The following is a 22053-nucleotide window of genomic DNA, read 5'->3' as shown; positions in this document are numbered from 1 at the left end:
ATACAGCCCCAGGGAGGTGGTGGTCCCCAGGGGCTGAAAGGGGGCCCGTGAGGCCCTCCGACCTAAATAAATTATAGCCCCGGGGAGGTGGCAGTCCCCGGGGCTTGGGGGGCCTGCGAGGCCCCCCGCCCTAAAATAAGAATGCCCCAGGGAGATGGTTGTCCCTGGGGAAGCGTGGGGGGGCAGGAGACCCCCACGCATAAAAAAAAAGCCCTGGGGAGGTAGCAGTTACCGGGCTGTGGTGGCCCCCGCGGGCCAGCTCCTGCTACATAATTAGGTATCACCCCCGGGATCTGGACCACCCGGGGGCTATATAAAACGAAGTGCAGCAGCACGCACTTCTGTTTTTTTTTAATGCTTTTTTTGGCCCTGGGGATCCTTATGGGACCCCTGAGCAGGCCTAGGGGGTCAGGGTGGTTCTACCGTGCCCCCTTTTCCTGTTTTGTATCCTCTTATTTTACTGTTTTTCTTGTGACTGTATTTTACTGAGTCACAAGATGGCTGCCAACACTTCCTGGTTTGGAGTGTTGACAGACAATCAGAATCAAGCTCGTGCTGAGGAGGGTTTGCGAATCCTCCTCGGCCCTCAGATATCGATATTTTTTTATTTTTTCTCAGGAACTACTGAACGGATTTACACAATTTTTTAAAAAGCACGCTTTCTGAACCAAGACTCCTAACTATATATATATATACGTGTGTAAAAAGTCAAAAGTCAAAGTCAAAGATTTATATAGCGCGCTACATACCCGGAGGGTCTCAAGGCGCTTGAAGAAGGGTGGGGAATTACTTGTCGAATATCCAAGTTTTAAGTTGCTTTCTGAATGCCAGGTGGTTCTGAGTGAGACGAAGGTGAGTGGGGAGTGAGTTCCAGGTTTTAGCTGCGAGGTAGGAGAAGGATCTACCTCCCATGGTGGTTTTATTGATGCAAGGTACGGTAGCAAGCGCTTGGTTGGAGGATCGTAGTTGGCGGGAGGGGGTGTAGAAGGAAAGTCGTGTGTTGAGGCATTCGGGTCCAAGTTCGTAAAGTGCTTTGTGTGCGTGGGTTAGGAGGCGGAAAGTAATCCTCTTATTGACGGGGAGCCAGTGGAGGTTTTTCAGGTGACTAGAGATGTGGTCTTTACGTGGGATGTCTAGTATGAGTCTGGCTGATGCGTTCTGGATGCGTTGGAGTTTTTTCTGGAGTTTTGCAGTGATACCGGCGTATAGGGTGTTTCCGTAGTCCAGGCGGCTGGTGACCAGTGCATGGGTGACCGTTTTTCTGGTTTCGGTGGGGATCCAGCGAAATGTTTTTTTGAGCATGCGGAGAATGTTGAAGCAAGATGATGAAATGGCGTTGACTTGTCTGTTCATAGAGAGTGAGGAGTCCAGGATGACGCCCAGGTTCCGTGCGTGGTCCGTCGGGATGGGTGCTTTTCCAAGGGCTTCTGGCCACCAAGAGTCATCCCAGGCGGAGAGGGAGGTACCTAAGATAAGGACTTTTGTTTTGTCTGAGTTAAGTTTCAGACGGCTGTGCTTCATCCACTCGGCTACATCTTTCATTCCTTCATGTAGGTTGGTTTTGGCGGTGTTAGGGTCTTTGGTGAGTGAAAGGATCAGTTGAGTGTCATCCGCGTAGGAGATGATGTTGAGGTTGTGTTGGCGTGCGATGGTCGCGAGGGGGCTCATGTATACGTTGAAGAGGGTGGGACTGAGTGAGGACCCTTGTGGTACGCCGCAGATGACTTCAGTGGCCTTTGAGTGGAATGGTGGGAGGCGGACTCTCTGGGTTCTTCCGGTGAGGAACGAGGTGATCCATTCCAGTGCTTTTCCTTGGATTCCGATGTTTCTGAGGCGCTGAAGAAGGGTGCTATGGCAGACTGTGTCGAAGGCTGCGGAGAAGTCGAGGAGGATGAGGGCGACTGTGTCTCCATTGTCCAGTAGAGTTCGAATGTCGTCTGTTGCTGCGATGAGGGCGGTCTCTGTGCTGTGTTTGGCTCGGAAGCCGGCCTGTGAGGAGTCGAGGGATTTGTTGGTTTCGAGGAAGGCGGCGAGCTGGTTGTTGACAGCTTTCTCGATGGCTTTGGCCGGGAATGGGAGGAGTTGTGTGCCATGCAGCCTGCCTTCTTACTTCATATAGTGTTAGTTTATGGCTCTGAGGACCCCATCCCCCAGGGCCATATATATTTTAAAGGCTGAGTATCTCCCCTTCCTGAAGCTCTTTAGAGCCTGGGGACCCCATCTTCCTGGGGCTTTTATTTTTTTTAAAGGAAGAGGCCACAGGAAATCCCTCCCCAAGACATAATAGGCCCAGAGGAGCCCAAATCTGGGGTTGAAACTTACAAAAAAGAGGAGGACGACAATGCCTCTTTACTCTTCAAGCTCAAAAAAGAACCTCTGGACTCCACCTCAAAGGGCCATGTATTTCTTTAAGGTGAGGGGTTCAGCACGGCCCCCCTCCTCAAGCCTATTTTGGCCCCAGGAATCCCATCCCTGGGGCCTCTCGTTATAATACGTAGGTGCCCTGGTGCCCACCCACGGTACCCACCAAACACACGTTGGGGGTCACGGGGGGAGCCCCAGAGCCCCTGCAGTCCCAGCTAGCTTCCCGCATGCTAAGGGACCTAGCATTGCTCTCACCCACAGGGAGCAGCCATTTATGCTGAGATTCATCAAACAGGGCCAAAGGTATTAGCAATCTATGGAACAGCGGACCCAACTATAGCTATCCAGTGACGACCCAATTTTAAACAAAATAGAGTGTTCTGATTGGTGCAGAGAGCTTTTTTCCCTTGGGAGACACGCTCCCACAGGAGTGAGTGCTCTGGTTAGCTGCCTGCAACATGAGTAAATATGTTTCCGGCAGCCATTACAAGCCTCTTAAGACTCGGGGGTCTTACGCTCCCCAACCCTATTATTGGTAGTTGGCCCCAGGGGATGGGGTCCCTGGGGCCCATTTGGGCTCGGGCAGGGGGGCACACGCTCCCTACTCTTAAATAATTGTTTTTGGCCCTGGGGAAATAGTGTCCCGGAGCCTCTTAAGACTTGAGGAGGTGGCCATGTGTACTCTCACCTGTAATTAGACTATGGCCCTGGGAATGGGATCTGCGAGGCCAATTGGGGCTTGGGGAGGGGGCCAGGTAACACACTCCCATTAACAAGTGTTTTTGACTCTGGGGATGGGATCTGCAGGCCTTTTATTGCTCAGGGAGTGGTACCACGTGACACCCTCCCCTATAACTTCTGTAAGGTTCCAGGGGGTGGGATCCTTGGAACCCAACTGGGCTCTGAGAGCGGGGCCATGCATCCCCTCTCCCAATATAAATATGTTTAGCCCAAGTGGATGGGATCCCCGGGGCCTCTTACACAATGGGGAGGGGGCCATACACTCCCTTCCCCTATAATGAATGTATGGTACAGGGGATGGAGTCCCCAGGGCCCATTTGGGCCTCGGTGGGGGCAGTGTGCCCCCTCCACTAATACAAAATGTTTTTGACCCTGGGGATGGGGTCCCTTGAGCAAACAGTGGCTTGGGGAGGGGGCCGCGTGACCCCAGCAATTGGCGGGGACAGCGGGCTGGCTGCAGGGGGTTGGAAGGAGGGACAGCCCACAGGCCAGGCAATGCGGCCCACCCACATGGCCAAAGGCAGTGCGTGGCTGGGGTTGGCTGCCCCTGGTGGACATTTCCTTGCCTGTGAGGGGTTGGCAGCAGGGCCTGGCCACATGCCAGGCCATGTGGCCAACCCCTCACCGTGCACGGTAAAAGGCCATGCATGGCAGGAGATTGGCACTACATATGGTGATATAATATTACTTTACATTAAAAAAACTGAAATTTGCTGGAAAAAACAATGGTTACAGTGATGTTATAGTTAAGAATTGTAATTACATCTAAATTTACAATCAAACACACCTTACAAATTTACTGAATAAAACAAAGGTTAATGTCACTTTATAGTTATGTGGAATGTCAGTGAAAGCATAACATTTTGAGCTAAAATAAAAACAGAAATTCACCAGTTACAGTTGGCAGGGCTAACTGTAAATTGCGCCTATGACATGTTCTATAACATTATTTATGACATCACTGATGACATCACAAATTACATCACTGATGATATCATCCAATCTACTTTTCTTCACATTACTTTATAAAGGAGTATGGCATTATATGTAAGAAAGTAAGTAACAAATAGCTCAGAATGATATAAAGCATCATTAATGCAATCACACATACAACCCCCTTAAATGAAGCAAGCTTCTGTTATGTGCAACATTAAGCATATGCCATACACTTCATGGGAAACCAAGCTCACGGTGACAATCAACCACAAATAGATGAGTTACCCATCTACACACAATGGGGCATATTATCAGGGGGTTTATCTCCGCTTTTTTGGGTTAAAAAGCCAAGAAAGCAGAGATAAAATTATCTCCATATTACCTAGCTGTCGCTAACACCAGTTAGCGACAGCTAGTAGGAGATAGCGACCATTTTGGGCCCCGCTTTGCATGTCAGTGATATTTATCACTAATGACATGCAAAGTGGGCGTGCCAAGATGCTAGCTACTGGAAACAGTCGCTAACATCGCTATCTCCTATTACCAACTTTTGGAGATATTCGCGCTAAGCGCGAATATCTCCAAAAGCTAACACCTGCCCCTGAGCAGTTCTTAGCCATGTTATCCAATGGTAGGTGGATAACATGGCTAAGAGCATTAGCTCGGTAATGCATGAATATCGCGGACTTTTCAGCGATATTCATGCATTTCGGCCGATTTTTATCGCTTAGGAGATAAACCTCGGCGATAAAAATATCACCGCTAAACCAACATAGCGATAATTATCGCTAGTTGTTGGTAATATGCCCCAATGTTCAATCTGTATAAAACTGTTCAGAGAAAATCAACTTCCTCCAGACACTCAAGCCCTGTTAAATAATACTGCCCTACTACAGACAGCCCTTAGTCTGTTAAATGTATTGAACCCTTCACAGTTAGCAAACCTCTTGTGTGAAATGAAGCGGACATGAGTAGAAAAGTGTGTACTATAAACAATATGTACTCTATACAGAGACTTTACCCAATACCACAATGTTTGCAGACAGCCACACTCTCATGATTATAGATCAGTATCTACTATATGAGGGTTCTCCTTATGCAAAACCTATCCAAAAAGAGACTACTCACTTTTTTTTTTAAATTCTTTTTATTGAAAAAACTAAGAAAAGCAATAACAGGTGAATTACATCGTGGAACAGGGCATAATGGATGGAAAACCATCAATAAAGCCTACTCACAAGCTACATCGGGTGATCGGCCGCACGACATTCAGGATAATCAAACAAATGCCAGCCACCAACCCCACCTCCCCTGGAACCAGGATAAACATTGAGCAGTAGTCTAGAGTAGAAGGGAGGGGGGGGGCAGCAGTAAAAAGGTTACGAGACTACAGCCGCATCCCGAATACAATAGCGAATGACGCAACAGTTGGCTGATTTATGCTAATAATACCTCCATCAGAGCCCATCCACCCAAAACACAAATTCGGGCCTCAATAAGACCACCGATATCAGGATTCGAAAGGATTTCAAACATAAAAACTATAAACACTAACTAGACGAACACCCCTCTCCCCACCCTGCACCCCTGCATATGGCTTGCGCCTGTCCCCAACTAGCAGTGTGCCTGTCGCCCCATCTAACTAGGTACTAAAAGTAGAAAAAGTGGAGGAGGACACCTCAGTACGGGCCCCTGGTCCTCCCTCCCCCTCGCCAGAACCAAGAATCCCCCAGGATAAAACCCACAACTATTAGAGCGATATAAAATGAAACAGTAAACACCACCTGACCTCCCGTAAATACAATGGTAGCGAATCCCACTTCAGTAAGTCCACGGTGCCAAGCCCCAACAGTCAGTCTCATCCTTGACCCTTCTGATCAGTCGTGCAAGCCCCTTCCGGACGGACTGTCGCCTCCGCAGGACAGTCAAAATGCCAAAACAGTTCAGTAAAGTTCCTTCCGAGGTGAGGCAAAGTTTTTAAATCACTGGGATCTCCATCGACATCGTCGATGTCCCTCAACGAAATGAGCTCCCAACATCGCTGTCTCTTCGATCGTAATAAAGATGTCGGAGAGGGGAAAAACGCTGTTACATCCCGTAGACAGTTTCCTCCAAGAGTATCCGGAAAGGAAGCACCGACTAATCCACACACAGTAGGCAATAATGGTGGGCTTGACAATCCGTAGAGAGCATCGATTTCACGGTCGTCGGCCATCACACTGCCATGAAGCTCTGACACCCCTCGTGGCACAGGGCCCACTGCCGTTACAAGGACCTCCGTGGGTGGTATAGGTCGATCAGGATATTGCACCGGATCAGGGTCCGGTCCCTCATGCCCATGTCCGTAGGTGACCGCTATCATTTTCTGGACAATGGACTCCACATGGAAATGTAGTGCCCCGATAGCTACCAGTACAGTCCGCATCGACGGTTCAGACTCAGTCCGTCGTACCACATTTCTTTCCGAGTCGACCATAATCGCGTCCCCCAGGGGCACCGGACTTCCCCGGGGGACCTGGCAAAATTGGGACCTACTGTCACGGAGGGAGACTCAGGGCGTACCAAGGCCACAATCCACGCTCCACTACCGCGAGCGAAGACCTCGACTCAGGGAACACCGGCGACGGCAACCGGGTCTCCGGGTCAGGAACCTCCACCCACAGCCACAATCGTGCCTCGTCAACCCTCCGTCGATGTTTAGGCCAGAGCAACAACCGCCGTCAAAATCGGGTTTAGAAAGTTCTCCTTATCCAAGGACCGGACCCTGTCGATCACCCACGGCCGATGTTATTCAACTGGAACCCGGATGGGCCAGTACTCGAGTCCCCGGCTCACAAGCTGGTGTAGGCCCCAAACTGAAACTCGACATAACTCCGTCCACCAAGCTGGTAAAAGTCCCGGGATCGCTCCAAAGTACAGCACAGCAGTTCACACGCCCGGAGGCAGGGTGTAAATTCAGGATTATTAGCAGGATCATCTGGTGAGGGATGGAGGTCGGCGGAGCCGGGAGGCTAAGCAGCCATCTTGGTTGCTAGCGTAGCTCCTCCGACTACTCACTTTAATCACTAAAGGCCTGAGGGTGTTAAAGGACATATTACCCACACCTTTTATACTTCTAAAAAGGTTATACATAGATCGTCTTTGGTGACTAATCAAGCACATGCACACAATTGTGTGTTCTATATAGAAATGATCATGCAGAGACGGTACCCTTAAAATACTCAAGGGTACCTACAATACTTAGTATTTAGTACATACATTCAGTCATTGCTGTTACCATCTTTTTTTGAAAAACCAAAAGACTTGTGTGCAAGCCGTCAACTGTCACCTGCACACAGTGTTAGTCCTGTACCCAAACATTCAGAACGCTCTCAATTCCTGAGCACACCTATGACTCATTAGGAGCATAAACATTTTTAAACACTTACACCCATTAGAACCAAAGAGGTTGTACAAAATTAGGTAGAGAACAACGTTGTTATTGATCTGCCACTATGTAAAGTACAAAACAAACATTCTCATTGGATGAGGTCATCAATGATGTAATTTAAGAAGTCATCATCATTATAGTTAGGACTAAGTTTCCATAGGAAAAGTGTCTTTTGACTTGCCTATATATTTGGCGCCCTTTGACGAATCTTCATGACATTTTCCAAAAAAGTGTGCCGGTGAGTCTTATTGTGCATGGAAAGTTTCAGGGTAATCCATCAAGTGATCTCCCCCGTCTAGATCGGTCAAATCATAGTCAGCACATTGCTGCTCCTCGATCCCGCCGGGTCATGATTAATATGATTTATGAGCTGGGCATAATTGAGGTCTGGAAGGCCAAGATGGGGGTAGTCCAGGGTTTTACTTATTTTAGCAAAAAACATGGGCATGCCTCAAGATTATATTACATTCTTATGGACAGACTAGGTTTAGAGACTTTGGAGGATATTAATATACTCCCTAGCATCATATCTGATCACGCCCCTATTTCTTTTTCACTCTTGATAGATAGATTTAAGGCTAACTTAGCGCCCAGATGGACCCTGAAAAGGGCAATACTATATAACCAGGACATAGCTACTGCTGTTAGTGCATCTATTGTTAACTACTTCCATGAAAATGTGGGTTCAACTTCGCCTGAGTTCGTCTGGGACGCGTTTAAGGCCCATACTCTGGGTCATTTGCATAGCCGTATTTGCATCAAGAACAGGGAGGAGGCTCTGAAATTTAAAAAATTGAAAGATAAGATGTCCTATTTAGAAAGAACAAGATTAAGTGGCCAACCAGATAATCTGCCACAAGTCATGGATGACTTGGATCCCCTACGTTCAGAGTATTAGGGGTTGTTAAATCTAAAAGTCAGGGCGCAATGGGCAGTCCATGGCATGGAGAATTATGAATACGGGGAAAAAGCTGGAGCCATCGTAGCCCGCATGATAAAAGCAGACCGCGTAAGAAACAACATTAACAACTTAATTATAGATTACTTAGGGACTACCTCCTGCGACTAGGAGGATATGGAGAGGCATCGGCTCACTCTGTTTTCTAAATTATATGAGGAGGAGGCTACTCCAAGCACCAATATTATCCATAATTGGCTTGAAAGTAAGACCTTACCAAGCTTGACAGATGAGGGTCGAAATATGTTGAACAGCCCCTTTAAGGAGGATGAAGTCAGGCTTTATATAGAGAAAATAAAGAAGAATTAAGCTGCATGGACCGATGTCCTTCCAGGCGAAGTATTTAAAGTCTTTCAGGAGGTTTTGGTCCCAAGGCTATGCAAACTTTTCAACTATGTATACAGTCCAGAGGGGAGGGTCCCCCCATCTTGGAAGAAGTCCATTATAGTACTTATTCTAAAGCCAGGGAAAGATCCCCTTAAAGCAGACTCCTATAGGCCTATCTCCCTGCTTAATGCGGGTTATAAGATCTTTACCAGCATTTTGGCAGGGAGATTGGCTAAATTGGCCCCACAACTTATCAATCCTGACCAAAAGGGCTTTATCCCGGGCAGATATATCCAAGAGCAAACGCTGCAATTAATAGGCAGTATTGACCTAGCGTTGGCAAGGTCGGAGCCCTTGGCAGTGGCTGCGTATGACGCAGCTAAGGCTTTTGACCGTGTCAACTGGGGATTTTTATGGGAAGTCTTAAGAACGATGGGCTTCGGCTCAACTTTTATACAAACATTAGTAGGTGCTATGAGGGTGCTTCTGCTGTTATACTTTTAAATGGCCTCCTGGCATCGAGCTTCAATATAAAAAGGGGAACACAGAAGGGGTGCCCCATCTCGCCCCTTCTGTTTGATATATATATATTGAACCCCTTGCGCAGGCAATGAGGATGGATGGTATGATTACTCCCTTTAAAGTTCTGGATTACAGCTGTAAATTAGCCCTATATGCTGATGATTTGCTGGTTTAAACCAGTAACCCCGTGGAGATGCTCCCTAGGGTGGGGGCTGCTCTGACCAAATTTGGTCTGTACTCTGGTTACCAGATTAATAATTCTAAAACCGAGGTAATGTGCTGGGGGGATCTATGACAAAATATCGACAGACAAAATATCGACCACAGAAACATCGAGGCTGTAATATCGAAGGCAAGTATATTGACATCCTATCTACAACATGATAAATACAAAAATATGGAAACAAAAATATTGATGTAATTAAAAATATCGTTTTATATCTGTTAAAATATAATATGTAAAAAAAGTAAATAATACTTATAAATAATATAAACATTGTTAAAAATATTTAGTAATGTTTAAAAGTGATAAATAATAGATATATAATAATATAACATCAATTAAACACATATGTAAAATATATATTATATATTTACTTAATAATACATTTTAATAATTACAATAATTACTTATAAAGTATTTAAAAATACTATAAATTACAAATACATCTCCACAAATAAAATAATTACATAAAAAAGTAAATAATTATTTTTAATAAATTTAAAAAATTAAATATACTTTCAATATTTTTAAAATTATAACATAATACATCCTCTAAATTCATTCCAAATAATAAATAAAACTACTATTTAAAGTCTAAAAAAAACTACAGTATTAAACACATTGGATAGCGTAAAATGTAAAATTACTATTCCCACTCCAGAAAATGCAAAATTAGGAAAAACATTGTATAGCATAGAGATAAAAATTACTATTACCACTACAGAGAGTGAAACAGTAAAGAAAACATTGGATAGCGTAGGAGTAAAAATTACTATTCCAACTCCAGAGAGTGAAACAGTAGGGAAAGCGCTGGATAGCATAGGGATAAAAATTACTATTCAAACTCCAGAGAGTGAAACAGTAGGGAAAGCGCTGGATCGCGTAGGAGTAAAAATTACTATTCCCACTCCAGAGAGTGAAACAGTAGGGAAAGCGCTGGATCGCGTAGGAGTAAAAATTACTGTTCCCACTCCAGAGAGTGCAACAGTAGGGAAAGCGTTGGATAGCGTAGGGGTAAAAATTACTATTCCAACTCCATAGAGTGCAACAGTAGGGAAGGCATTGGATAGCATAGAGGTAATAATTACTATTCAAACTCCAGTGAGTGAATCATTAGGGAAAGCGCTGGATAGAGTAGGGGTAAAAATTACAATTCCAAATCCAGAGAGTGAAACAGTATGGAAAACGTTGGATAGCGTAGGGGTAAAAATTACTAATCAAACTCCAGAGATTGAAACAGTAGGGAAAGCGCTGGATAGTGTAGGGTTAAAATTTACTATTTCAACTCCAGAGAGTGGAACTGTAGAGAAATCATTGGATAGTGGGTGGGTAACAATTACTATTCCCACTCCAGAGAGTGCAACAGTAGGGAAAGCGTTGGATAGCGTAGGGGTAAAAATTACTATTCCCACTCCAGAGAGTGTAACAGTAGGGAAAGCGTTGGATCGCGTAGGGGTAAAAATTACTATTCCAACTCCACAGAATGAAACAGTAGGGAAAGCGTTGGATAGCGTAGGTGTAAAAATAACTATTCCAACTTCAGAGAATGCAACAGTAGGGAAAGCGTTGGATACCATACAAATTAAATAAAACATACTTAGAAATAATTTTTAGATTTACATTTAATAATGTTTTAATATTTTAAATAACTAAACATTATTTAAAAATACCCGTTAATATTAAAGAAAAAAGTAGATTTGAATAAATAAGTAACAATAAATTAACAATAAATATCAATTAATAAATAATAGTTACCAATTAATAAATATTAAGCAATAACATAATATACACACAAAACAAATATTATTAATAATAAATTACCAATTAAAAAACATTAAACAATAACATTATTTGTATGACAATTTTTTTTTATAACACATTAATTACAAATTATTTACAAATAATTTCCAATAATAAATAAATTATTTAATTACCAATTAAATAAATTAATTACCAATTACTAAAATTAATTACACATCAAAGACATTAATTACCAATTACAAACATTAACTACCAATTACAAACATTAATTACCAATTAAATAAATTAATTACCAATTACTACAATTAATTACACATCAAAGACATTAATTACCAATCACAAACATTAACTACCAATTACAAACATTAACTACCAATGACAAACATTAATTACCAATTAATTAAATTAATTACCAATTACTAATATTAATTACCAATAAAACAATTAATTACCAATTAAAATTATTAATTGCCAAATAATAATTAATTAAAAATACATAAATTATCAATACCAATAAAAAAAAGCATTACTTAATTACAATTAAAATACTTCCCACCCAATTCCCCTATAAACCCACTACCCGCTACATAAGTTAAAAGCAAAAATTAACTAAACTTAATTTATAATTCCTAAAAATTAATAATTAATTTAATATAATTAAATTACTTCCCACCCTATTTCCCTATAAACCCACAACCCGCTCCGGTACTAAAACATAAAATTGACTTAAAAATAACATTATTAATATATGAAAATAGTTCACATATAACTTAAAACAAGTAAAATACTTGAAAAAAAACATATAACACATACATAATAAATACATACTAAAATGCATAAAAATAGTACAAATATCGATATTAGTAACATCGAAATTACCAACATCGATATAATGTATATCGATATTACTGACTTTGATATTACTTACATCGATATAAAAAAAATCGATATTACTTACCTTAGGGTCGATATTCTGTCGCACGATATTCTTGACATCGATATTCTTTACCTTTGATATTTCTAACTCGATATTTGTGTAGGTCGATATTTACAACTCGATATTTTGACTGTGTACCGTGCTGGCGAGTAGATAATTGGAAAGGCTCCCGCAGCAGCGAGTTTAAGTATCTGGGGATAATTATAGCACAGGACCTAAATAACATCACCCAGATAAATCTGAAGAAGGTGGCCAAGGAGATTAATCATCTATTCTCCAGATGGCAAAACCTCCCCCTCACAATATATGGTCGTGTGAATCTGGTTAAGATGGTCATCCTGCCCAAACTGACGTATCTATTTAGTACTATACCTTTGTTTTTTTCTGATAAGCTTCTGGGGAAAATCTAGGGTAAAATAGGCAGCTTTGTATGAGCTAATAAAAACTCCAGGCTGTCCTGGAAAAAGTTAAAAGGAAAACTTTTAAAGGGTGGCCTAGCATTACCGGATGTGCTCTTGTATTCATTCTCTTTCCAGCTAAAAAATGTACGCAGTCTGCTCTCCAGCCCTGATGACTCCAACTGGGGTCGGATCTTAACTATAATGGCTAATCTCGAGGGGGGAGACACTGGTCTCCTGTATAAGTTTGGTGCGCCAAAATTTTTCTAGAAGGTCCGACTGAAGGTTTTAAAACTAGCGCTTCACATTTGGAATAAAGTAAAAGGGAGATGGAGCATAAGATACTACTCTGACCAAGCCCCAATTTGGGATTCTCTGGGATTGCCTGAATGTCTTAGAGATGGTTTAGCGCCCCCCATCAAGAGAGCAGGGATTAAGATATGGTCTGTCGAACGGCACGCGGGACGTTCGTTATACCCCCAACCAAGAGGCTGGACACAGAAAGAGACTGAAAATACTGGCCCTTTATGCGCTATAGAAACAAGGGAATTTGCGCCACAAGTATTGAAAGGTGTACGGCGCCTACGACCTTGGGCTGTTTACCGCGTGCCACTCGAACCTAATAATAACGGAATCTATAGGACCGTTCTCTAATACTGCTCATTAAGAATCACTTGACTCCTGTGAATGATAACAAGAAACAAAACAGGGATTGTTCAAGCTGTGGTCCATGTAGACATCGACAGCGTTTTAATACACAAAGTTGTTCAGGAGGAAGGAAGTGCTACTCCCCCACCTAGAATGTTTCCTTTTAAGAAATTTTGGGAATACAGCTAATAATATTTTCCTGATGAAGGCGGCTATATGCTAACTGTCCGTCGAAACGTGTTGAGAAACTAAGGGAGAAGTACAATACTCATTGACTAAGGAGTATTCTGATTGTTGCGGAATATACCTCATTTGTACCTCCTTAACTTTAGGAAAAGGATTGGAGGAATTAATGTATATGATTTGTTCCTGTTTATATTGTCTGTGTTCCCTATGTTTTATATACTTTTTTAACGTGTTTTTTAATTGCTTTTATATATATGAATAAACTGTACACACTGAATGTATTTGTTTTTGCAGAGTTTGTGTTACTTACTGCATTGCTCCGAGTGATAGGTTTTTATGTATGAACAAGGTGTCTATTTGGTCTGTATGAATTGGTGCTCACATTAAGGTGCCCAAAGGGAATTTCTTTTTTTGACATAAAGTCAGATGCAGAGGACCTTCAGATCCCCCCATCTTATCTAGTATGGAATATATCCATGTTGGAAGAAGCCTCTGCTAGTCTTTATGCTTTATCCCTCCAAATTCTATATGTTTGTCAGGCCAGCTTCTCTAAAAAAAAACACTATTATGTCATTAACAGGCTGTATTATACGCCTAAAAAAATAGCGAAATTTGTATGTCCCCACCCTAAGTGTCCCAGATGTGGCCTGGTCGAGGCCGATGACATCCACACTTTTTACGATTGTGTTGTTTTGTGTGTTTTTTGGGCTAATGTGGGGAGGGCTTTGGAGGGTATTTTTAAAGTTAAATTGTGTCGTAATGCAGCTCGAGTGCTGTTTGGTCTAGACATGGACGTCTTAAGGGTGCTATCTGCGACACAAGTGGGCCTGTTTTTCTGTTTGATCTTGATCGCCCGCAGAGAGATCTGAAAACTGTGGAAGGATGCTAGTCCCCCTCTCTATCAAAACTGGTTACGTGCAGCATTAGGTATGGCGCGTCTAGATATGGGCTTGGCATATAACGGTAACAACAATGTGTGGGAACCTTTGATCTCGTGGGGCAGAGAGATGAGGCTGGTCTAAGGTCTCAAATGTCATATGATTACACCATGCCTCGTACAAAGAAGCAGGCCTGGTTGGCCCCAGGCGAATGCAAGAACATCAGTCCCGGGCGCCCAGGTTGGATTGGGTTTTAATTGTTCATTTGCAGGCGCTAATGGTGAAATGAGGACTTACAAAAATAAAAAAATAAAAAATCCATCAAGTGGGGGTCGAGAAAAAGGGGGGGTCATAAAAGGTGAGTTTCCCACGTTAATTCCCATAGAGATTTTAGACACGACTACAGAACAAACCCCTGGACGGAATGACACCAAATTTGGCAGAAAGGTAGCTCTTAGTCCACAATGTGCCTTTTTATTTTGTGTAAATCCATTCAGTAGTTTGGAGATATCAAAGAAAATTTTAATTTGTATATCTAGGGTTGCAACTAATTTGTGAATATTGACGATCTCATGCAGAGATCTGATTGGCTGCCAACACTTCATCTAGGAAGTGCTGGCAGCCATTTTGGGACTGGGCCTCAGCCGAGCCCCCCCCAAAAAACGCAAAATAAAGAAAAGCGGGCAGGGTAGGAATGCCATGACCCCCTAGCCCTGGTGCCAGGTTCCCTCAGGGACCCTGCCAGGGCACAAAAAATGCATTTTTTCGTGAATTTTTGCTGTGAAATCACAAGGATTTGCTCATTTGTGGCCAAAATTTTTAAAAAAACAAGTGTGGTCTCCTACGCTTTTTTCTTCTTGCAGCCCCTGCTTGCTTCCGCTGGAGGCGGGGAGCTGGCAGGGACCACAGGGGCATTTGGGATCCCCTAGTGGTCACCAATAGTGTTCACTGACTGCTCTGGGTGGGCACTAGGGCACCCAGCCTTGGTTACCGGGCCCCTGGGATTCAGTCCCCGGGGCCAAAATTGGCCTAGGGAGGGCAGCCGTGTGGCCACCCTCCCATTTCAATAATTGGCCAGGCCCTGGGCGATGGGGTCCCTAGGTCAAAATCGGCCAGGGAGGGGAGGTCGCTCGGCCCCACCATTAAGTTTATGTTGGGCCCCAGGAGATGGGGGACCTGGGCCCAAATGAGTGATGCCATCAGTGATGTTGTTTGAGATGTTGTCATTGATATCACTGACCATGTCATGAGTGATGTAATGCGTGAGGTCATAAGCAGTGCATTGCGGGAATGTATGTTATAATTAGCTAAGGTAGCTATAACTGCTGAATTTCAATGGTTTTGTACAAGTTAAATCTGAGCCTGACTATAACGTCCCTGTAACCTTTGGTTTTCTCAGTGAATATATATATATATATTTATTACCTAATGGCCAATCACTTTGGCTGCTGTCTGGAAAGTTTCGGGGTGATTCGTCGACTGGGGCCAATAAAAAGGGAGGGGTCCCAAATGCATTTTCCCCATGCACTTTCCCTTACAGATTTTGAACATGACTAAAGCCCGAACCGCTGAACAGAATTACAGCAAATGTGGCAGAAAGCTTGATCTTGGTCCAGAAAGAGTGCTTTTTGTAATTTGGTACAAATCCATTCAGTACCTTTGGAGTTATTAAAGAAAAAAATATATAGATATGTAGGGAAGCGGATCCTCCGCGGATCCGACAGATCGCTTGGTGAGATCTGTTTGGCTGCCAACACGTGAACCAGGAAGTGTTGGCAGCCATCTTGGGATACAGACTGAGCCCAAGCCCCCAAAAAATGCAAAAAAATGATAAAAGGGGCAGGGTAGAAATAACGTGATCCCCTAGGGCTGGTGGTGGGGTGCCACATGGACCCTGCTGGTGAGTTTAATTTTTTTTTTTTACCATGAATTTTCAGTGGCTCCAGGAATATGCGGCAAAAAAAAAGGTCTCCTGTGCTTGTTTTATCTAAAGCCCCCTGGGTGGGCCAGGTCCCAGGGAGGGGGAAATAGTTCCTTTCAGATTAAGTTAAGAACAGTCTTTTCCTGTAACTCTGAACAAAGTAACAGAGTTACACAAAAACACTGTCTTTAACTCAATCCCAAATGTACGCAGGAGTAACAGGCCTCTCCTTTGAGCCCTCTCTCTCAGATTACAGTTGTGCATAGTGGGGCATGGGGAGTAACAAACCTCTCCTTTCAGACCTCTGGCTCAGATGGCAGGTGTGTGGTGGGCTGTGGAGAGGGACTGGCCTCTCCTTTCAGATCTCATTCTCAGATGATGGATGTGTGTAGTAGTGAGTGGGGAGGGTTATAGAGAGCATCAGACCTCTCCTGTCAGACTTCTCTGTCAGATGACGGGTACGCATAGTAGTGAGAAGGGAGGGACTGCCCTCTCCTATTAGACCTCTCTCAGATGACAGATGTGCGTAGTATGGTGTGTGGATTGACCGGCCTCTCCTTTCAGACGCCTCTCTCAGATGACGGGTGTGCATAGTAGAATGTGTTGATTGACTGGACTCTCCTTTCAGACCTCTCTCTCAGATGACGGGTGTGAGTAGTAGGGTGTGTGGGTGGACTGGCCTCTCCTTTCAGACACCTCTCTCAGATGACGGGTGTGCATAGTAGAATGTGTTGATTGACTGACCTCTCCTTTCAGACCTCTCTCTCAGATGACGGGTGTGAGTAGTAGGGTGTGTGGGTGGACTGGCCTCTCCTTTCAGATCTATCTCTCTCAGATTAGAGGTGTGAGTAATAAGGTGTATGGGGAGAGACAGAGCTCTGTTGTCAGACTCTGCTCTCAGATGATGAGTGTGCGTCGTAGGGTGTTTGTGGAAAGCACCTTAACTCTACTCACAACTCTTCCCAAACCAATGAGCGTAAAATAGTAGACTCTGATAAACACCATCTTCAGGAAGGCTCCTTCCTACAGTAGCAAGTGTGCATACCAGAGTGTGTTTAAAGACCACCTACTCCGTCCTACTTTTCATGATCCCACGAGAGTCTAGAGTGATCGTAACTTCTTTTAAAATAAGAAATAATCTTCTACTCTTCACAGTGCTTATCTATTACACACTTCCTCTCAAAAACAAGCACCACAATATGCGTTCCTACTAGTAGATTCTATTGAGAACTCATCTACTCCTTTTTACTATTCATAATCCCACGAGAGTCCCGCAAGATCGTAAAAATTAGTTAAAAACAATATACATTTATTTTCTTCAAAGTAGTTATCCCTTAGACATCTCATCTCTAAATCTAGGGGAACAGCATAGCTTTCTGCTAACCCCTTCTATTGTTTTTTACTTCATTTGCACAACACCTCAAACAACTGTGGCCATTTCATTTCTAAAATTCCAACAGCCAGCAAATCAGAGTGCTCGCTCTCACGGGACTCGTGGGAGCCTCTCACTCCTGCAAGAGAATGAAGGCTCACTGTAAAAATGAGTCTCTCCACCAATCACAAGGCTCTATTTTTGATTTTGCGCTATTGTGGGACACCCACGAGACTCTCATGAGCACAACTGCCAAAATATTAAATTATGTTTTACCGTTCATATGTCAAAAACTATTAAACCGATTTACATCAAATCACAAAAAGCACAATCTGCGGTGAAAATTTAGCTTACTGCCGCATTTGGTGTAATCCCATTCAGCAGTTTTTACTATGATCTGTTTTTAAGAAGTCTACGGAAAATGCAAGGGGATTTTATGTTATTATGATTTTATGTTGTGAGGCCCCCCTTTTTTTTCTCTGCCCCCTCTTGAGGGATCACCCTGAAACTTTCCAGGAAGGAGCTGAGGTAGATGTACTTTTTTTGGGAAGGTTTTGTGAAGATTCATCAAACGGGGACAAAGTTGTTGGCAAACTGAAAAATATTCCATTTATGGAAAAACAGACCTTGCTCAGACTACCTCGTGGCGACTGTCACTAACTGATTATATATATATATCCACTCGCAAAAAATAGTCCAGCATTCCGCTTGGTAGAAAGAGTTGAATTTATTTAGCACACTATGATCGCAAGGGGACACAAGGGACACAATACTATTGTGTATATATATATATATATATATATATATATATATATATATATATTTTTTTTTTTTTTTTTTTAAGGTCAAAAAAGGGTAATGATGCACTCTCTGAAGTCAAAGTAACTATCCACCAAGTTTTTTAATGCAATATACCGTTAAGCGTTTCGACACAGTCTCGTGTCTTGCTCACACAACTATATATATATATATATATATATATACACACACACACACATACATACACATATGACGTTCTGACCCTTTCAACTCCAATAAAAGGACACAAATGCATTCACTGGGTCCTTTAAAAGACAATACAATATGAAGTCTTTAATCACGAGCATTATTACGTTCGAAGTATTTGTTATATGTGGAAACTGTGTGCCTTTCATCCCTAGAGTTTCTATGGAAACAGTCTGTCGAATAGGTGCATTTGTCCTGCTTTTCATGCTCTGCTGATCTTAGTTTGTTCGGATTATGCACAATTAGAGAATTTTCTATTACAAGTTTATACCACCTTCAATTTTTTTTAAGGTTCCATCTGTTTTGCCTGAGTAAAAAGTATGTTTAAGTGTGATGAGGAGTAGAGCAAAATCACCGTGCAATAGTTGGATATCATAAAAATGTCTCCAAGAAATTTTAGTGAGTGGTCTTGACAGGTGTTTTTAATATTCTCAAGTGTTGGCGGTTAAGGGTGTTTGAATTTAAGGTTGCAGGATTAAGAGTCGGTACTCTAAATACAGTTTTAGAGAACGATTTGTGAGTGGAAAATATTCAACCTCGCAGGGATTATACGACTCTGTGACTGCAAAGTTATTCATATAACTCGTATTTCTAACACTCGCCTCATAATCCACCATCTACTGCATAATGTACAGATACAAAATGCTTCTACCTGAAACAAATCGAAACTCACATATATAACACATGCTGTGTTGCACAGTGACAGGAAGTTTGAGAAGGTTAGACCATCCCTTTTTAGTTGCTGATTTCTGTTAGCAGGTGCTAAACGTGTACTAATGAGAAAACATGTTTGGCCAGGCAACATTAATTAGTGTTAAAATGACAATAAACCTGTACACAAAATTTCCACTGTAATTTATTTTTCATGCCATACAATTTAGTCACCCTTAACGTATAATTTGGTTCTCCTAAATTCCAGCGGTCTCGGGAAATTGTAAAACGGGCGAGACCAATTTAAAAAGGGTGACCTTACTTTTATAAACATGCCTAGCCCCCATGAAAAGAAGACACCCATGTTTCCCTTCAACCATAGATCACAGTCTAAATAAACCTTCATTTAACATTTGATTAGTTACTTTCCTGCACCAGCGAGCGTCAACATCTCGCACGGGATAAATTCCAGGCCCAGAGGTTGTCATGGCGACATACAGGGGCACACACCGTGTCTACTTACTCTAAAGCTTTCAATGGGACCCACATTCATACCACATTGTTTCGTACACCCCAAAACTTCATTTTTTTGTGAGGTGTATTTTGTGAGGTTACATTTAGTCTAACAAATTCCCTTCTGAACGAATAAACCCACTGGCACATCTTAAACAGCAGTGTTGACTTAGAAACAGTGGAATACATAACATCTCCTATGCTCAAAGTTTCACCCACTTTTAGTATCTGTAACGGCCCCCGACCCCCCTAAAAAAAAGATGGCGAATTTAATGCATTAAAGTGAGAATAAACGAATGTTTGACCTGCAAACTCAGCATGCAGGGTTACCTTAAAGCGACGTTTGTATATTTGTTAAAGCCTGGCGACAATCTTCTACTACACCATAAAAATGGGAGCGTGAAAATGGACGAGTGTAGGGGACACTTTTTAAACATTAAATTTGCAGAATTCTAATGTACTTACTCGCAGAAATGCATTTTCTGTTGAACTTTGATGGGGAAGTGGAAGGCATCCAAATTACAAAGTTTTAAAAATTCAAATTATGCAAGAAAATAGGTCAATCTCGACAATGGGAGATGGTCGTATAGGCCTGTGTTTATTAAAGAACAGCAGGGCTGGACAGACATCGCTGAGGCATTCTTCAAAGGTGACCAACTCCACCCCAGCCCGACCGGCCTGTCAAATACGCTGGTTTGTGAGCACATCGTTCCTATGGCCACATAGCTCAGTCCATCTCCGCACAGCACTCTGTTATGCATGGGCAGCACCCGCAGCGGATACCTAACCTGCGCCCAGCATGGCCGAGGGTAACCCGCGGTGTACTGGGCGGGGTCTGGTCATGGGCGCGTGCAAGGCCTCCCGCCCCTTGACTGTGATGGAAGGTATTGTTATTTTTCATTAGATGCCTCTATTGGGGCCAGCGCTTACCTCACACGGAGACTGCGGTCCCTGGATGCTGAAGCTGCAGTGTAGGCAGGCCGGCTGCGCAGGCGCACGGTGCTCCAGCCGATAGCGGTACTTTGACAGACAAGCGGAGAGGACTTGTCTGTGTGCGCATGCTCGGAAGATAAAAAGCGGGGCTCTTTCGCATGGGCGAAGGGGTGAGCGTAGCTAACAGTATGACAGCCGTAAAGGAGTTCTTCGTTGCTTACTCAGATCTGGAGAGGCTGGACGCCAGAAAGAGGCATAGTATCCGGAAATTAGAGCCCAGCGTCAACCTTGGCTGCAAGAGAACGAGCTAGCTGAGCCATCAACATATTTGGCATGTTAATGATGATAACAAATGTTCTGTAAATGTATGATAAAGATCATGCTAAAAGGTATATTCTTTTAACTAATAGGAGCGTTTCACATTAGTGCCTTAAAGCTCATAGGAGAGCTGTTTTTGTACAGCATTCTCTCTGAACTGAATTTGTTGGAAATACGTTCATATGTGATTGTCACATTTCACACCACTTCGCCACCTGACTGCAAAAGATATCTAAGTGGTCTAGGTTGTCTGTGGCATCCCCTTGCCTTGGGGTGGTGGGGTGGGCGTACTGACAGTGCTCCACCTTTTTTGTTACAGCTCACAATCAGGGTCCCTACGGATGGCCTCTTTGAATCTGCACCTACATCCACAATACAGCAGGAATGCAGAGGCAATGTATTTCCATCATTTCAAAATGAAAATGAGGGAACGCACTCTTAAGATAGCGCCAGCAATATATACGCTTATGCTATCAGTATTACTGATGGTGTCGCGTAAGCATCTGCACCCCTTTCTGTAATACAACTGTGCCCTGGTGGCGCAGTAAACAGGCGAGCATACCCTTTGCACACCTGGGGAAGTGACTTTAATGTGGTCCCTGGACTCATTTGAGATGCTTACATTCATAATGAGTCAGGTCAATATTAGTACATTTTAGCATGAAAGAAAGGCTGCTTCTGCCCAAATGTACTAATTGTTAGTGCTATAGATGCACATTTGTATATCAAGAACGGCACTGCTATAGTGCCATTCTTGATATACAAGTGAGAGTGGCACATCAGGCTTCTTCTAAGGCCTACCGCACATCGAGGCAGAGAGAGCCACTGTCTTACCCATCATTGGCTGATTTGAGCAAAGGTGAGCCAGGCCAATGCTATACTTGAAAAGCTGTTCCCGCTGCACTATATAGTGATGTGGGGCTGGCTAGTCTGGTGTTAAAGTGCTTGCAAATTTCGAAGGCACATGTGGGAGCAGTTCATCCAGCCCAGGTTTTTTTTAATGCAATCTAGGGCTTGTCATCCTGTTTATG

The 22053-nt window shown here is 43.1% G+C and overlaps 1 protein-coding gene across 2 annotated transcripts in view; it reads right to left on the bottom strand.

The window, feature by feature from the left end:
• The window catches only part of L3MBTL1 (L3MBTL histone methyl-lysine binding protein 1), a 408694-nt gene extending 387936 nt beyond the window's left edge, over positions 1 to 20758 (bottom strand). For both annotated transcript variants that reach the window (XM_086932247.1, XM_086932248.1), the window contains exon 1: positions 20702 to 20758. The gene's annotated coding sequence lies outside the window, so the exon portion shown is untranslated. The remainder of the gene's footprint in view (positions 1 to 20701) is intronic.
• Between the last annotated feature and the right edge of the window lie 1295 nt (positions 20759 to 22053).

This window comes from Lissotriton vulgaris, chromosome 7 (genome assembly GCF_964263255.1).
Source record: "Lissotriton vulgaris chromosome 7, aLisVul1.2, whole genome shotgun sequence".
NCBI lineage: Eukaryota > Metazoa > Chordata > Amphibia > Caudata > Salamandridae > Lissotriton > Lissotriton vulgaris.
The sequence above is the reverse complement of the archived record's forward strand: the minus strand, read 5'-3'. Positions and strand labels throughout refer to the sequence as shown.